The sequence below is a fragment of the Pleurodeles waltl genome, chromosome 1_1, assembly GCF_031143425.1.
Source record: "Pleurodeles waltl isolate 20211129_DDA chromosome 1_1, aPleWal1.hap1.20221129, whole genome shotgun sequence".
NCBI lineage: Eukaryota > Metazoa > Chordata > Amphibia > Caudata > Salamandridae > Pleurodeles > Pleurodeles waltl.
In genome coordinates this window covers 33,303,584-33,320,175 of record NC_090436.1, presented here as the reverse complement: position 1 = coordinate 33,320,175, position 16,592 = coordinate 33,303,584, and the positions used below count along the sequence as shown (strand labels likewise).

The following is a 16,592-nucleotide window of genomic DNA, read 5'->3' as shown; positions in this document are numbered from 1 at the left end:
ATCACTGAATGTGTTAGATAAGTTTGGAGTGGCGTCTGGCCTGTGTACTAACCGCAGTAAATCACAGCTTTTCCTCCTGGGTCACTAGAGCCGTAAAACTGAGTAAAAGAGAGTGGAATAGGAAAAATTAGTTTTTGGTGCCTGGACAGTCAGCCAGAAACCCAATATATGCTGAACAGAAGTAGAGTGTTTGAGGGATTGAGCAGATTGTAGAGGTTTGGACAATACCGATTATGGGTAAGATTTCTGTGGCAAAGATGGTTTTCCTGCGTTTGAGTCAATATAGTGCCTAAATGCACAATGCGCCACTCACTGTCATCTGGTCATGCAAGAGGGTAGGAGTTCAGGCTGAGGGCAATGGCGCGCAGGCTGGATACAGGGACAAGGGTAATTGTGCTGAAAAAGTTACCTTCTCAAAGTCTGGGCGAAGAGTTCTGTTTGTGTTGAAGGTGTGTAGGAAAGTACCATCTTCCTTGGCATGTTACCCCCAATTTTACATGTATAGCAGTATGTTTTTGCCTGTCTCACTGGGATCCTGCTAGCCAGGACCCCAGTGCTCATAGTTTGTGGCCTAAATGCGTATGCCTGTGTAGTGCCTAACTGTGTCACTGAGGCTCTGCTAATCAGAACCTCAAGGCTCATGCTCTCTCTGCCTTTAAATTTGTCACTATAGGCTAGTGACTACATTTACCAATTCTAATTGGCATACTGGACCCCCCTTGTATATGGTACCTAGATACCCAGGTTATTGGGGTTCCAGGAGATCCCTATGGGCTGCAGCATTTCTTTTGCCACCCATAGGGAGCTCAGACAAACCCTTACACAGGACTACCATTGCAGTCTGTGGGAAATAATGCACACGTTATTTCACAGCCATTTCACTGCACTTAAGTAACTTATAAGTCACCTATATGTCTAATCTTCACTTGCTGAAGGTTAGGTGCAAAGTTACAAAGTGTGAGGGCACCCTGGCACTAGCAAAGGTGCCCCCACATAGTTCAGGGCCATTTCCCTGTACTTTGTGAGTGCGGGGACGCCATTACACGCGTGCACTACATATAGGTCAATACCTATATGTAGCTTCACAATGGTAGCTCCAAATATGGCCATGTTAAGATCATGGAATTGTCCCCCCATTGCAAATCTGGTATTGAGGAGCCAATTCCATGCACCCTGGGGGCTCCACTATGGACCCCCAGTACGGCCAAACCAGCTCTCTGGGGTTTTCTCTGCAGCTACAGTTGCTGCCACCCCACAGACAAGGTTCTACCCTCCTGCAGTCTGAGCAGCTCAGTCCCAGGAAGGTAAAACAATGTATTTCCTTTGGTAGCAGGGTGTTACACCCTCTCCCTTTGGAAATAGGTGTTACAGGCTGGGGAGGGGTAGCCTCCCCAAGCCTCTGGAAATGCTTTGAAGGGCACAGATGGTGCCCTCCTTGCATAAGCCAGTCTACACCGGTCTAGGGAACCCCAGTCCCTGCTCTGATGCAAAACTGGACAAAGGAAAGGGGAGTTACCACTCCCCTGTCCATCACCACCTGGGTAGGTAGTCAATCCTCCTCTCAGGGCTATTTAGGGTCTCTCCTGTGGGCATCTCTTCAGATTTCAACTTGCAAGAAACCACCAGGGCTCCTCTGCACCTCTCTCTTCGACTTCTGCCATGAATTGACGGCTGACTGCTCCAGGATGCCTGCAAAACTGCAACAAAGTAGCCAGAAGACTACCAGCGACATTGTAGTGCGTAATCCTGCAGACTTTCTCGACTGTTTCCTGGTGGTGCATGCTCTGGGGGCTGCCTGCCTTCACCCTGCACTGGAAGCCATGAAGAAATCTCCCGTGGGTTGATGGAGTCTTCCCTCTGCTCCGGCAGGCAGCAAACTACAGCCTCACTCTGGGTCCTCTCTCATCCTGACGAGCGTGGTCTCTGGAACACAGGTGGTGGACCCAAGTGACCCCAACTGTCCAAAGGTCCAACTGTCCGAATTTGGAGGAGGTAAGTCCTTGCCTCCCCTCCCCAGACAGTATCACCTTGCACCGTGTGATCTACAGCTACAAGGACTTCTGTGCACATTTCCAAGAAATCCTGCATGCACAGCCGAGCTTAGGTCCCCAGCACTCTGTCCTGCGATGCTCAGCTCCCTGAGTTGACCTCCGGTATCGTGGGACCTCTTTGTGCAGTGCTGAGACGACCACCATGTTCAGTCTTCTTGAACCTGTGTTCAAGGACTCCTGCGGGTGCTTCCCTCCTTCCAGCAGGCTCTCTACATTGCTGACGGCCCCCTCTGTCTCCCCTCCTGGGTGGCGACATCCTGGCCCTTCCTGGGCCCGGGCAGCACGCTTTTTCTTCAACCGCGACTCTTGCGGATAGCAAGGTTTGTTTGCAGTATTTTGCCAAGGAAATCACCCTGCATCTACCAGCACATCGTGGGACATCTTCTGCACAAAGCAGAACCTCCTACCTCACTCCGTTGGTGCAGAACCAGCAACTTCTTCCAACCGGAGGCAGACATTTTGCACCTTCATCCGGGGTTTAGTGCGCTCCTGCCCCCCGGACACTTTAGCAACGTGGTCCCCTTCCTTTACAGGTCTTCAGGTCCAGGAATCCGTCTTCAGTGCTTGTCAGTCTTGAGTGGTCTTTGCAAAATCCTTTATCACGACTTTAGTGTGTTTTGGGGGAAATAGTAGTACTTTACTCCTGCTTTCCTGGGTCCTGGGGTGGGGTCTTCTCTACACCCTTGGTGTTTTCTTACACTCCCAGTGACCCTCTACACACTACACTTGCCTAGGGGTGCATTCGTGGTTCGCATTCCACTTACTTAGTATATGGTTTGTGTTGCCCCTAGGCCTATTGCATTCTATTGTGTTCTACAGTGTTTGCACTACTTTCTGACTGTTTTACTTACCTGATGTGGTTATTTTTGTATATTTTGTGTATGTTACTTACCTCCTAAGGGAGTATATCCACTGAGATATTTTTGGCATATTGTCACTAAAATAAAGTACCTTTATTTTTAGTAACTCTGAGTATTGCCTTTCTTATGGTATTGTACCTATGTGATATAGTGGTATTGCAGGAGCTTTGCGTGTCTCCTAGTTCAGCCTAAGCTGCCCTGCTATAGCTACCTCTATCAGCCTAAGCTGCTAGAACACTTTTACACTCTACTAATAAGGGATAACTGGACCTGGTATAAGGTGTAAGTACCATTCGTGCCCACTACAAACTAGGCCAGCCTCCTACAAGGTGGCCACGAGGAGCAGAGAGAGCTATGTGTACTGTCATTGCTGAAGCGTGATGAACAAGCCGGGTGGTACGGGGATGCTGTTGCTGTAGCGTGAAGAGCCGACTGAGTGTAGCGGAGGGTGAAGATCTCACGTTGCAGGCGGTCAATGGAGGTCATCGTGGATGGCAGAGTCTAGGTGCAAATGGACCCATTCGAGATTGTGAAGAGCCCAAATTGTCAGGATGTCAGCCAGGGTTCTAGGACCTGGGGAGGCACCTTCTGGGGATCAGGAACACACTCCAGCAAGGGCTAGCAGGACTAGGGCAAGTCAGGTTGCAGGTCCAGTGCAGCAGGTCAGCTGGGCAGTTGCAGGGAGGCCTCTGGGGCTTGTTGTGTCCCTGTGGCTCAGACAAGAGGTCAGCCAACTGACTCTTGAAGTCAATCAGGCAGCCTATGATGAGGGGAGCATGTCCACTCTTCCTTCTCAAAGAGGAGGGCAAGCCTCAACCAGCACTGCAGTCATAGGGAGGAACAAGGCAGGCCTCAAGCTGCTGGGCAGTCCTCTGGGGAACACGACAGACCTGAAACAGCAGGGAAGCCCTCTCGGGAACAAGGCAGTCCTTTTTCTGTTACGTCACAGGTCCAGGAGTGTAGTGATAAGTAGCTTGGGAGGTCTAATATTTATATCTGTCTTTAAAATGGTGGGATTCCCTATACTACCCTACATCTGGTTCTGGAAAGTTCTTCCCTTTCCCTGTCAAGGCTCCAAGAAGTCTGCAGTGACGAAAGACTAGTGTCAGCTTCCTTTGTGTGTGGTAATGGCAAAGCCCTTTGAAATGTAATTTGGGCGGGTACCGCTCCATCCCGAGCCATCCTAGCAGGATGGCCTATCCTGTCCACACCCAATCTCCCTATGTGTCACTGCCTTGAAGGAATACACAAACCCCTCCTGCAGAGCCTTTCACAATCATGTGACACAGGATACTGTCAGAAGGGACAAGTTGTTAGAACAATAAAATAGAAACTATCTAAACACTGCATTTTCAGATTTATGACTTAAAATCTAACTTTACCATTAAAGAGCATGTCAAGTCACAATTCATTTGAATCTAGACTGCATAATTATACCTGCTCCCAATTAAATGTTATCACTTGTTAAATGTAATAAGGTAACCTGGGGTTAGTAAATGAGAGAGACAGGCCTTACAGTCTTACAACAGTGAAAAACGACTTTAGGGGTTTTCCACTGACAGGACATGTAAAACTTAAGCCCGCATGTCCTACTTTTTTAAATACAATGCACTCTGCCTATAGGCCTGTAGAACCCACCTTAGGGCTGTTATATGTATCAACAAGCATTTGCAGTGCAATAGGTTTCGCATTTGCTCGAGTTAGAGCTCTTGGCATAATAAATTCATAACTGGACTTTTCTTGCCACATAAATTGGTCAACCTTGCTGCAAACTTTTGTCTTTTCCTGCCACATAATTCCAGTGGTGGTGTCTGGGGCTGTGATGATTACCGATACCTGGGCATTATAAAGATTGTTTACTTTGTTTTTCTAATTTTTATTCAAGCTGTCTGTGAATTAAATCCAGGCAGCCTGTGGGGAGGGTTTAACAAACAGAGGGCACAGGAGTTGGCACCACTGAATAACACACAAAGCCAGGCTGGGGCGCACTGTGCTGCTCGCATCTGCTACAGGCCATGAAGGTCTAGGAACCCGTGAGGCTCTGTGAGAGGCGGGAGGAGCACGGCGAAAGAGTCATTGATGCGGAAGCTCAAGGAAGGAATGCCACGCATGGCATAGGCTATATTTTACTTCTAAATATATACTCCAAGCAGGGGAGAAACACATTTTAAGCTCCAATTTCATTTTTTGATCTGGCTGTCGGAGAGCAGAGTAATGAGCAAATGGCTTCTGAAATATTGCCTTCCTGGCGACCCAAATCTATCTTGCGCTTCCCCTCGCCTCCGCGAAGAGGGCGATACTATAAAATGGCCGCCAGCCAGGATGCCACACAGATGAGGGAAACCAGCGAGAACCCCTTGTGGACTGATGGGCACTTGTGCTCTGGGGCACGACAACTGCTCAACCAAAATACACCGGCTTCCGAACCTTTGAGTACCTTATTACCCAGAAATATATTTTATATCCATGATTATGCAGTGATGGGAAGCGCAATACCGTAGTACTAAAAAATATGTTTTATTTACCACTAGAGTTGGAACTACCAGCACGCAGATCTGGAAGAACTATAAAGATCATTTGCGCGTTCAGCTTTAAAGCTTGATATCAGCACCACAGTTTGAAAACAGATCCAGGACCAGTAAAAGTGATAGAATATGTAATGCCTGCTCCTCTTAAAAAAAGGTAGAAGCGGATCGTGATGTGGCAAAATATTAAAAGTCTCAAAGCCAAGAAAAAATGCAATGGAAATGTATTTAAAAGGAAAACTAGCCCATTAATGCATTTCTGGCTCCATCTCTCAATGGCATGTTAATACATTTTGGAAATTAATGTTGCTGGCAATTACTTTTGCCATTTCAGAATGAGGATGTGCCCTGCGCACGGCGACGTCTCGTGGCAAAAAAGCTGATTTGAATGAGAAAAACAAAATATATAGCAAAGGATGTAGAAGCCCTGATACTGCTGCTCAGTGCCTTCCTGACAGAGCAGCATCACAGTACCGCCGCGCCCTGCCGAACACCTGACCCCAGGGAACGAATAAACCAAGAGCAGAGAAACCACGCCACAGCGTGGAAGGATTTATCCAAATCTATACTTCGATATTCTTTACTGCAATGCGCGTACACTTTATTGCACTTTGGTTTCATTCTGAAGCATCCGTGAGCTGTATAAAGTCATGCACTAAAGGAGCGATTGAAATAAAAAAAGGTACCAGCGTTGCATTTCACACTATGGCCGCCATGAGCGCGAAGAACAGACACAAAAGAAACAAGCATTTGCAATGCAACGGGTCTCGCGTTTGCTCATGTTAGAGCTGATAGCGTTGTAAACTCCTAACCCGACTTTTCACCTATCGGCAAAAGTGCATTTATGTATGTAACCCGAAAAAGTGCAATTAACTATGTAAAGCGCTCGACTTCTGCCAAGCGAAATCGCGCTAGTAAATTAGAGAAAAAGAAGTCCACGAGCCGGACAGAAAACAGCGAGCCTCGCATGTTTTCTGTACTTGGTCGATGCGCTCAAGAAGGGCTAGCCACCGGAAAAGGCATGACGTATGCATGCCTTCGACTAATGAAAGCAAGCAGATTTTATTAGGCAAGCCCACGAACTAATGAAAAACACTGGCGTGACGTCGACAGGGCTCTGAGCCCTTTTCTAAACACTAAAGCGTCTCGCTGCGATACGCATGCGCGAGCGCATGCAACGCAGGCTCGACCCTAAAAAGGAGTTCGCTAGCAGTAAAGCATATCGGCAATCCTGTAACTATCCATGTAACAGGGTCGGTCCCCAAGGCGGAAACAAAGCAGCCTCAAGGCAGGATGAGCTTAAAGCATTTATCAATGACATCAAGGAATTGAAAGTGATGGGCGGGAGGTGGGGGTGGTTAAAAGCTCACAATACTAACAACAGGTCAGAAAAGCTTGGGCACTCGACCTTAAAAGGAAAATCTGGGCTTGGCAAAAGGTTTATTTTGCCAGGGTGAAATGGCAATTTAAAAGGGCATTAAAGGCTGAAGTGGCAGGCATAAGACACATTTTAAAAGGGTACTTTACTAGGTGGCACCAGCGTTGCAGGCCCACTAGTAACATTTAAGTTACAGGACTTGGGTACATGTAGTACATTTTATTAGGGACTTGCAAGTAAATTAAATGTGTCAATTCAGTGTCTGCAGATTGTACCATATTTTAGGGAGGGAGAACAGTGCTTTACCATTGGTTAGTGCCAACAAAATGGGTTTAGCAACAGAAGGCAAAAATCTGGGTCAGAACCTGTAAAAGGACCAGGTCCAACAGGAAGGGAGATTTCATCCATTATGCTAGATAGCCCACACAATTACAAACCGGACCAGGTTCTCTGAAGCCCCTGCAGAACATGCCATTGTCCAGCAATTATTGGACTTGCGAGAGGGGGGTTGTATAAATTATATATAATAATAAATATTAAATAAATCATTATTCTTTTTTCCCTTTTTTTGTGGTGTCAGTGGCCCACCCAGGACACCCACACCTTTATTTTTTGTTGGGGGCCGCAAGGGGCGCACTGGGCCCCCATGGAAATGTTTGCAATTTTTCTTTTTAATTGTGGGGGGCCACGATGCCCACCTGAAGAACCCCACAGCATTTTTAGCACTGGGGGCTGTGGGGGGGAGCCCTCAGTCCTCCACAGCCTTGCAGGCTCGCCAGTCTGCACCCATCCCTAGTATGGCAGGAGCCAGCATTGCTCCCATCCTGTGGGAGCAGTTTCCTTTGTTTTTGCCAGGCGGGACCAACCATGTTCCCCTGCCCGCTTGAGAGTGGACAAGGAAAATGATGTGCTCCCACGCGGCAGGACACCATGGTGTTCCGAGAGTTGGGGGGTTCCTAGGGCCATAGAATGGATGAGGGAGGGGGTCATGCACACCCAACTCCATTTTAAAAATAAGATGTGAACCTGGGGAATGGGGTCCCCGGGGCTTGACAAAGGCTCAAGTGGGGGGTGGGGGGGGCTCATCTTTTAATGACATGTGGCCCCTAGCAGTTGGGATCACCAGTACCATAAAACAGATCCGGGGAGGGATCCGCATGCCTCCTCCCCCCAAAAATGACATAACATGAAGTAACATGTGACCCCTGGGCCCTTCCAGGGAGGTTTTTTAAACACTGATTTAAAAAAATGACTGCAGATTTGGAGATCCACTGTAAATTCACAGTAAAATAAAAAAATAAAAAATAAAAAAACAGCTGCCAACACATCAATGATCTTATCTAGAGATTTCTTGGCTCCGTGGATCCTCCGTGGCGTGAAGTATATAAAATTTTTGACCCTTAATTTCTCAAGAATTACTCAATGGAAATACACCACATCAAAAGAGCACGCTTTCTGGACCAACATTCAATTTTCTGCCAAATTTTATGTAATTCCGTTCAGCCGATTAGACCTGTGTCTAATTTTACTATGGGAAAATGCTTTTCGGGACCTCACATTTTTCTCTGCTCCCGTTGACGGATCACCCCGAAACTTTCCAGGAAAGGAGCTGAGGTAGATGAGACTTGTTTTTGGAAAGTTTGTTGACTATTAGTCAAGTGGTGTCCTAATTATAAGCAAACCAAAAAATGCTTTTCATATTATATATAAATAAGTAGTGTTACAGTTAGGTGTTATAAATGATAAATAATAATAATAAATTAATAATAATGAATAATAAATAAATCATTGTTCTTTTTTCACTTGCACATAGAGCTACTGTTGGATGCAAACATTTATAACATGTTCTATACCTCTCCACAGCTGTGTACAAAATTATGTAAAATATGGTAGATACTCACCAGTATCTAAACTGTAAAACCAACTAGCACACTCATTGGAGGATGTCATCAGTGATGTCAGTTAAGATGCCATTAGTGATGTCACAAATGATGTGTTAGAGCATGTCTTGAGTGATGTCATATGTGAGGTCATAAGCAGTGCATGGGGGGGGCTCAAGCTATGGTTAGTACAAGTTATAGTTAGTGCTGCTAAGTATAACTGGTACATTTCTGTGTTTTTTTTTTCATTCAAAATGTAACTATAATGTTACTTTAAACATTGTTTTTTGCAGTGAATTTTTCTGTTTAAAAAAAATGAAAACAGATATTTTTATTACACCTAACTATATCGTTACTTCAACCATTGGTTTTTCCAGTGAATTTCCAGGGTTCTTTTAAAGTAAATTTCTTATTTAGGTGTGCTTATGTATGGTAGAATAATTCTATTGTGCTGAGATATTATTTTGTAAAGAGAACAGGTAAATATTCAATATGTGAATTTGCTCAGTTCTTCTAACTTTCATATAGATACTCTACACCAGCAATCTATTTGTAAGGTGTAATTTCTCTCACAGGTCCTTCTAAACTGTTAGCTAAAACAGTGTTTTACAGAGCTACCCTCTAGTTTAGACATGTAAGTTGTTTTGTACTGTTTCCCTTTTTTTGTTCTTATATTCACTTGTGAGACTCTAACGAGAGACAGAGATGCCCATAATAAATAGTGTCTCGTGAGCCAGGAAGGCATTTCCTCGCGTGCCATCCGCAGGGGGCAGTACTTCTTGGTTTGGTATTACGAGTCTCTCGCAAGATCATACTTTTTACAATGTAATATCTGCATTTACACGCAATATATCCTAATGCAGTATTTATAATTTATATACACCTGAATAATAATAGTGTGTTTAGTTGAAATGAAATCCGTTATATAACTGTGGCGAAAAATAAATCACTTATATTTATGAAAAAAATCCACATGATGTACAGAGAAAGGCTGGCCTTTCCTGTTACACATCTCTTTCAGGTGATGGGTGTACATATTGGACTGGCCTCTCCTTTCAGACCTCCCTCTCTAAGACAATGGGTGTTTATAGTAGGCTGTGTGGAGAGAGACCGGCCTCTCCGCTGACACCTCTGTCTTGGATGACAGGTGTGCATAGTATGGTCTGTCCACAGAGAGGGGTGCTAACACCCCTCTCTCTCATAATGGGTGTGCATAGTAGGGTGTGGGAAGAAACTGTACTCTATGCACAACTTTTACCAAGCCAATGAGTGTAAGTACTAGACTCTGATAAATACCATCTCCAATAATGATCCTTCTCATAGTAGCAAGTGTACATACTACAATGTATTCAAAGATCACATACTCTCTTCTACTTTTCATGATCCCACAAGAGTCGTGTGAGATCGTAACTTTTTCAGAAAATAAAAATTAACCATCTACTCAACACACAACTTATCTCCTACACTCTTCCTCTCAAAAGCAAGGACCACAAAATGGATTCCTACTAATGGTGTGCATTGATAATTAATTAAAAACAGTATATATTTATTTCCTTACAATAGTTATCCGTTAGACACGTCCTCTCTAAACCTAGGGGGACAGCATGCCTTATTTCATTTCTAAATATTTTCGGCCCAGGAAAAATGCAGTAATTCAAACAACCAGAAGAGGAGCTAATGTTCCAGCTGAAGTACACAGAGCTCCAGCAAAGAGTGCTGTAAAATTATTGTCCGTTCTCCTGGGATCATGGATTCAGTGACCTGGGAGATTTTACCTGCCTTTTTGTAGGTTGCTGGGGGCTGATGGACTTCCTTCAGCCCCCTACAACATTAAAAAAAGCCTTGGAGCAGGTCCTCGTGCCAGCTCTCGTGTGACAGTCTCCTGTCTAGCCTGACCTCTGCCACTCTCTGGTGCCTGGTTTCTGCTTCCATCTTTCCTGCTCATTTTCTGCACCTTTTCTCCTCTTTTCTGCTCGTTTTCTGCACCTCTTTCACTTCTGTTCTGCTCATTTTCTGCACCTCTTTCACCTCTGTTCTGCTTGTTTTCTGCACTGTTTTCCCTTCTTTTTTTCTCATTTTCTACACCTTTTCCCCTTTTATCTGCTTGCTTTCTGCACCTTTTTCCCTTCTTTTTTTGCTCCTTTTTGCCCTGCTTACCTTATCTGCTCCTTCTCCTCTCTTCCCCATTTCATCCTCCTGCTGTTTCCCACCTCCCGCCACCCAGTACCCCCCCTATCTATAGGACCTACTTAATAGAGGCTGCAGTGCAGGCACGCAACCGGCATTCTAAAGTCGAGCCAAAGGCAAGCTCATCTGCGCCCATCCGTGTCTGGACTGCGTCCAGCCCAAGGAACGCTTTCCCTCCAGACACCCACCACTACTCCACTGAGGAGCTATGAGCCATGAATCCTGGGCACCACAAAAACAACTGCTGCACCACATCCCCTCGTGCTACCAAACCGTGCTACCAAAGGACCCTTCACCTGCCAAAACGGCTGCTTCTTCTGTAGCACTGAGCCGCCAGCCTACACAGGACCCCGCACCACACCCACTTGGAAGGCCACAGTCAACCTGGAACCTGTCCAATGTATCCTCCTCAACGGCTGATCCCTCTGCAAACACACCACGGAAATCTGGGACACCATCATCTCCCTCTCACCAGATTTTGCCTTCGTTACCGAAACCAGGCTAAACCCCTCCTTAAACGCCGACATCACCAGACAACACCCGATGGCTGCAAGATCATACACTGAGACAGCGCTAACAAACACGGCGGGGGCATCACCATCATATTCAAGAACACCATTCAATGCATCGTCACCAACGATGACACCTCACCCCTTATGGAACACCTAAATTTCCAACTACAGACCAACACCAAAACTACCCTAAGAGGCACCCTCATATACAGAGCCCCAGGAGCCCTACTAGCCTTCTGCGATGCCATCTCCAATCTTATTGCACCACTAGCCATCAACTCCAACCACTACATTCTACTCGGCAACCTCAATTCCCACATCAATGATCCCAAGGACACCAACTCCACCACCCTTTTTGAGAACTTGAGCTACATAGGCCTCACCCAACCAGCCAACGTACCCACACAAGGCCGGACACACTTTCGACCCCCTTTTCACCTCCAGTGAGAGAGTCAGATTCAGCCACATGACAGAGCTCTCCTGCTCCGACCACGTCGTCTCCACTTTACGATCGCCGATGCCCAACATACCACCAACAGGAACCACAGAGCTGACTACCGCAACTATAGCAGGATAATCATAGTGGATGCAGGCCCTCAGCTCATCCAAATCCAAGGCCTAATCCAACCTCTAGCAGGCCTTCCTGAATTTATCCTCCTGGATCACCAAATGCTCCCACTCAGTTGCCCTGCTGCAGAACCAACAAAAACCTCTACAAAAACAGCTGGTACACTCCTGAGCTCAGAGCCACAAAGCACAGCTGCTACAAACTTGGGAAACAATGGCGATCCACTAGGAAATCCTCTGATAGAACAGCCCACAAAGCAGCCCTCAGCAGCTACCACCGACAACTCAAGGAGACCAAGAGAGCGACCATAACGACCTGCATCGACTCAGCATCCACAGAACTTTTCAAAATAATCAAAGAATACTCCACCCCTTCAGCCACAGAGAATACCATCCACCCCTCCCAAGTACTTTGCAACATCCTCTTAGGCTACTTCAACAGCAAGATCGCCACCATCTACAAAGACTTCAACCCCCAACCCACGACCTCCAATCTCAGCTCTCCGGACCCCCCAGTGCACACCAACAGTACGATCTCCATATTGGCGCTGCTCACTATTCAATCCACCTCAGCCATCATGTCAACCATTCACTCCTGGACACCCACCGACCAATGGCCCCACTGCCTGTTCAACCTCAGAACCAACCCCATCATCACAGAACTCACCAGCATCCTCAACACCTCTATCACCTCAGCAGTTTTTACGGACAAATGGAAACATTTGGAAACCAAACCCCTCCTAAAAAAAAACTTTGCTGACAGCAATGAACTTGAGAATTACAAATCCATCTCTCTGCTCCCCTACCCAGCCAAAGTACTTGAGAAGGCCATTAATCAGCATCTCATCAGCTATCTGGAGGAAAACCACCTACTGGACACCTCCCAACCAGGTTTTTTGTTCCAACCACAGCACCAAGACTGCACTCATCGCTGCCACTGACGACATCAGAGCACTCCTAAACCACGGGAAAACCACCGCCCTGATCCTCCTCAATCTATGAGCCGCATTCAACCCCATTTCCCACCACACCCTCATCAACAGCCTCTACAGCACTAGAATACAAAATGACGCCCTCAAATAGATCACCTCCTTCCTGACAGGATGCACTTAGAGCATCCGACTACACCCTTTCACCTCCTCACATAAGAGCATCATTTGCGGCGTACTGCAAGGTTCATTCCTCAGCCCCACTTTGTTCAATACCTACATGAACCTCCTGGTAGACATCATTAGATCCCATGGACTCAACATCATCTCCTATGCAGATGATACCCAACTGATCCTCTCACTTACTGAAGATCCCTCCACCACCAGCACCAACTTACACAATGCCATGACCACCGTAGCCGACTGGATGAAGACTTACTGCCTGAAGCCTAACTCCGACAAGACGGAAGTACTGATCTTCAGTCGAACTCAGACCCACTCCCACACCTAGAGACCACTCTCGCAACCTTGGCATCATCATCCTCATAAGTGAGCTGACCATGAAGTGGCAGATCAATGCAGTCGTCTCCTCCTGATTCCACACCGTCAGCATGCTCTGCAGAATCTTCAGATGGATCCCAGCTAACACCAGGAAAACCGTCACCCAGGCTCTCATCACCAGCCGCCTCAACTACGGCAATGCCCTCTATGCCAGCATATCCTCTGAGCTCCTAAAGAGACTCCAGACGCACCTACATGACCCTCACCACAAAAACCTCTACTGTCTCCCCACCTAGAAGAGATATAATTTCAAGCTCCTCACTCACGCCTACAAAGCCTTACAGGATCAAGGACCGGACTACATCAACCACCATTTACACATTCACCAACCCACCAGACATCTGCTCTCTTCCTCTCTGGCCCTCTCACACAATCCCAGAACTCCCAGAATCCAGCCGGTCTTTTTTCCCCATTGCCGCCAAGGCCTGGAACAACCTCCCCCTCCGAACTGCATCCGCACTGGCAGACTTCAGGAAGAGACTCAAGATCTGGTTCTTCGACATCGCACCCCAGCACCCAGATAACCCCATGGGGCTAAAATTACTGATTGGTAGTGCCCCTACCAATTCAAGGGCACCACCAAGCACCAAAAAATATAAGGAGGAATGAATATTAATTCACTTAAAAAAAAAAAAAAAGTTACTGTGGGTGTCATGGTTCCCAACCAGGACAACCTATACATGATTTATATAAGAGGAGGGGTGTGTGGCCCCCGATCCCAAAGCCATGCAAGGATCCTGGGGACTCCATCCTCCCAGGGCCTTTCTTACAGCATCAAGGGGATATGAGCGCATACTCCCCTCCCTGAGTCTTAACACTCCCTCTTAAATAAGGGGAGAGGGCATGAGGCCCCTCTCCCTAAGCCACTAAGGGGCCTTTTTTCCTAAATAAAGGAAAGGGACAAGCCATTCCACCCCGAGCCTTCATGGCCCCCATACCCTGGGACCTGTGTTGGGCACCCCAAGGCCCACAAGGGGCACCTACAATACACAATGTTAGGGGCCATGGGGAAAACCTCAGAGCCCTCGCGGCCCCAGCTTGCTGCCCAGGCAGCACCACTGTGTGTGCAGGCAGGAGTCAGTACTTCTTTTTGCTCCTGTCCAGGTGGGAGCAGCATTTTTCTACAGCTCGTTCCAGGCGACTAGGAACCTGGGTTCTCTGCCTGGGAGAAAATGCATGGGGATTTTGTGCTTTAGGATCCCCTTTTTTCTCGCCCCCCCCATTTGACAGATCACACCATGCAGAAACTAGGCAAAAAGAGAGAGTTTATAGAAAGTTTTGTGGAGGTTCGTTAAAATGTTGCCAAAGTTATTAGCAAAACAAAACAATGCTCTGTCTATGGGAAAACTGACCTAACAATAAAACCCAGTATACATATTTGAGCTGGAAATAACATTTGTATACAATCTGCAAATTATGCTGATTATGTGCCAAATTATGCAACAGATGTTGTAACTCCATCAAAGTGGCTTCTACAGAATTGCAAAAAGCAATTTTCCCTCTTCATTGTTCTTTCCTTTTTAATCACTAATTTATTCATGATAGATAGACAAACCTATACATTCTAATTCCATTCGGTGCAAAACATTATCGGCTCTTTAAATACAAACTGCTGTTTCACACTAAATACTCAAATTAAACAAGTAATATAAAAGGAATACATAATGGGTAACGTGTAATGTGGTCCACCTTGGGATTCTAGTGACATTCACAAACCCATCTCTCATCCTCAGGCGGCTCTGATTGAATTATGTAGAAAGAAAAGGCAAATTATGCAGCATATTGCAGCCCTTTTGGCATTCTTATTTCACTATTTTATACATTAAAAACACAATAGTATTGTGTGTTCAAAAGTTTGATCTCATTGTTACTAGTTTAACATCAGTCTACAAAACTTGGCAACCACAAGTTGGCACACTAAAATGTCTTGCATGCTGGATTGAGCTTTTTTACAACTTCCCTGGGGCTTGGCAGAGTTCTTTCTGTGTTATTTGAATTCCTCTGCTAAAAAGCTGCAGTTTCTGCTCTTTTCACAGTGACAAATTAGATTCTCAGGCACCCTTCTGTAATGATTCTGTGACGGAAACCAAGGAACCCGAGTAACATTAAATTTAACTTCTGTAAAGTGTAAATGCATCACTCCAATGCCTCAAAAATCTTGGAAGCGGAGGGAAAGCAAAAACAAATCAAAACAAAGTTACAATTGCCTGAATGTCGTCCGCGCTAACCATTTCCAGAACCCTTTTTAGGTCGAGCGCACAAGCACTTTGACCGGTAATAAGGATTGTGGGCTTTTAACCCACCGCACCCCATCACTTTCACTCGTTTGTGGGCTTGCCTTTCAAAAATCCTTCGTTATTATTGGTAAATACTTTGTTTGTCCATCCTTGGTGCAGTTTTGTTACCGCCTTGCAGACTGACCCTTTTACATGGATAATTGCACAACTGCCGATACGTTTGACTGAAGCAAACTTCTTTTTCTTTTTGTGTCTCTCCTTCGCACTCATGGCAGCCGTGGCGCTTTGAATCGGCTTGCTTATGTCAACTGTTTTACTTTTCATTTTCAATTTAAGTGGCAAGAAAAGTCCAGTTAAGAAGTTAGAAATGCTAATAGCTCTAACTCGAGCAAACGCGAGACCCATTGCATTGCAGCTGCTTGTTAAAAGTTAGAAACAGACAGACACAGACAGGCAGTGCCTCGCCTTGGGCTGCTGAAAGAAATATTGCAATCCCAGAGTGCCTGCCTTCTGCTTGCAGAGGCAAATAGGCTGCCTTCCCCACATCCACCCGTACGTGTGATGAATGGATGTCTAGCATCACGCAGGGAGGAAGCCTCCAATGCCCAATATCATAACGCTAAAAGCATCACTTGCCTACAGTGGATACTACCACAGACTTCAATAGCAAAGGAGGGCTTTAGATTGTTAAGCTCTACGTTTGTTCAGAAAGTTGATTTACTGTCTGGCTTCTGTCTCCTGCTCCAGAGGGAGGCAGAGCAGGCAGCCTGGGACAGACAGCCCAGATTTAAATACATCAATGTATTTAGAAATGTGATCCTACCTCTAAATAAATAAATCTATTTAATATCTGTGTAGGAATTTAAGCAGGGCGCAGCCCCAGGGCCTTAAAGGAGAAACTGCCC

The 16,592-nt window shown here is 46.0% G+C and overlaps 1 protein-coding gene across 2 annotated transcripts in view; it reads right to left on the bottom strand.

The window, feature by feature from the left end:
- Positions 1 to 16,592, bottom strand: part of LOC138259489 (probable N-acetyltransferase camello) — a 76,002-nt gene that overhangs the window by 1,997 nt on the left and 57,413 nt on the right. The gene's annotated exons all lie outside the window — the stretch shown is intronic.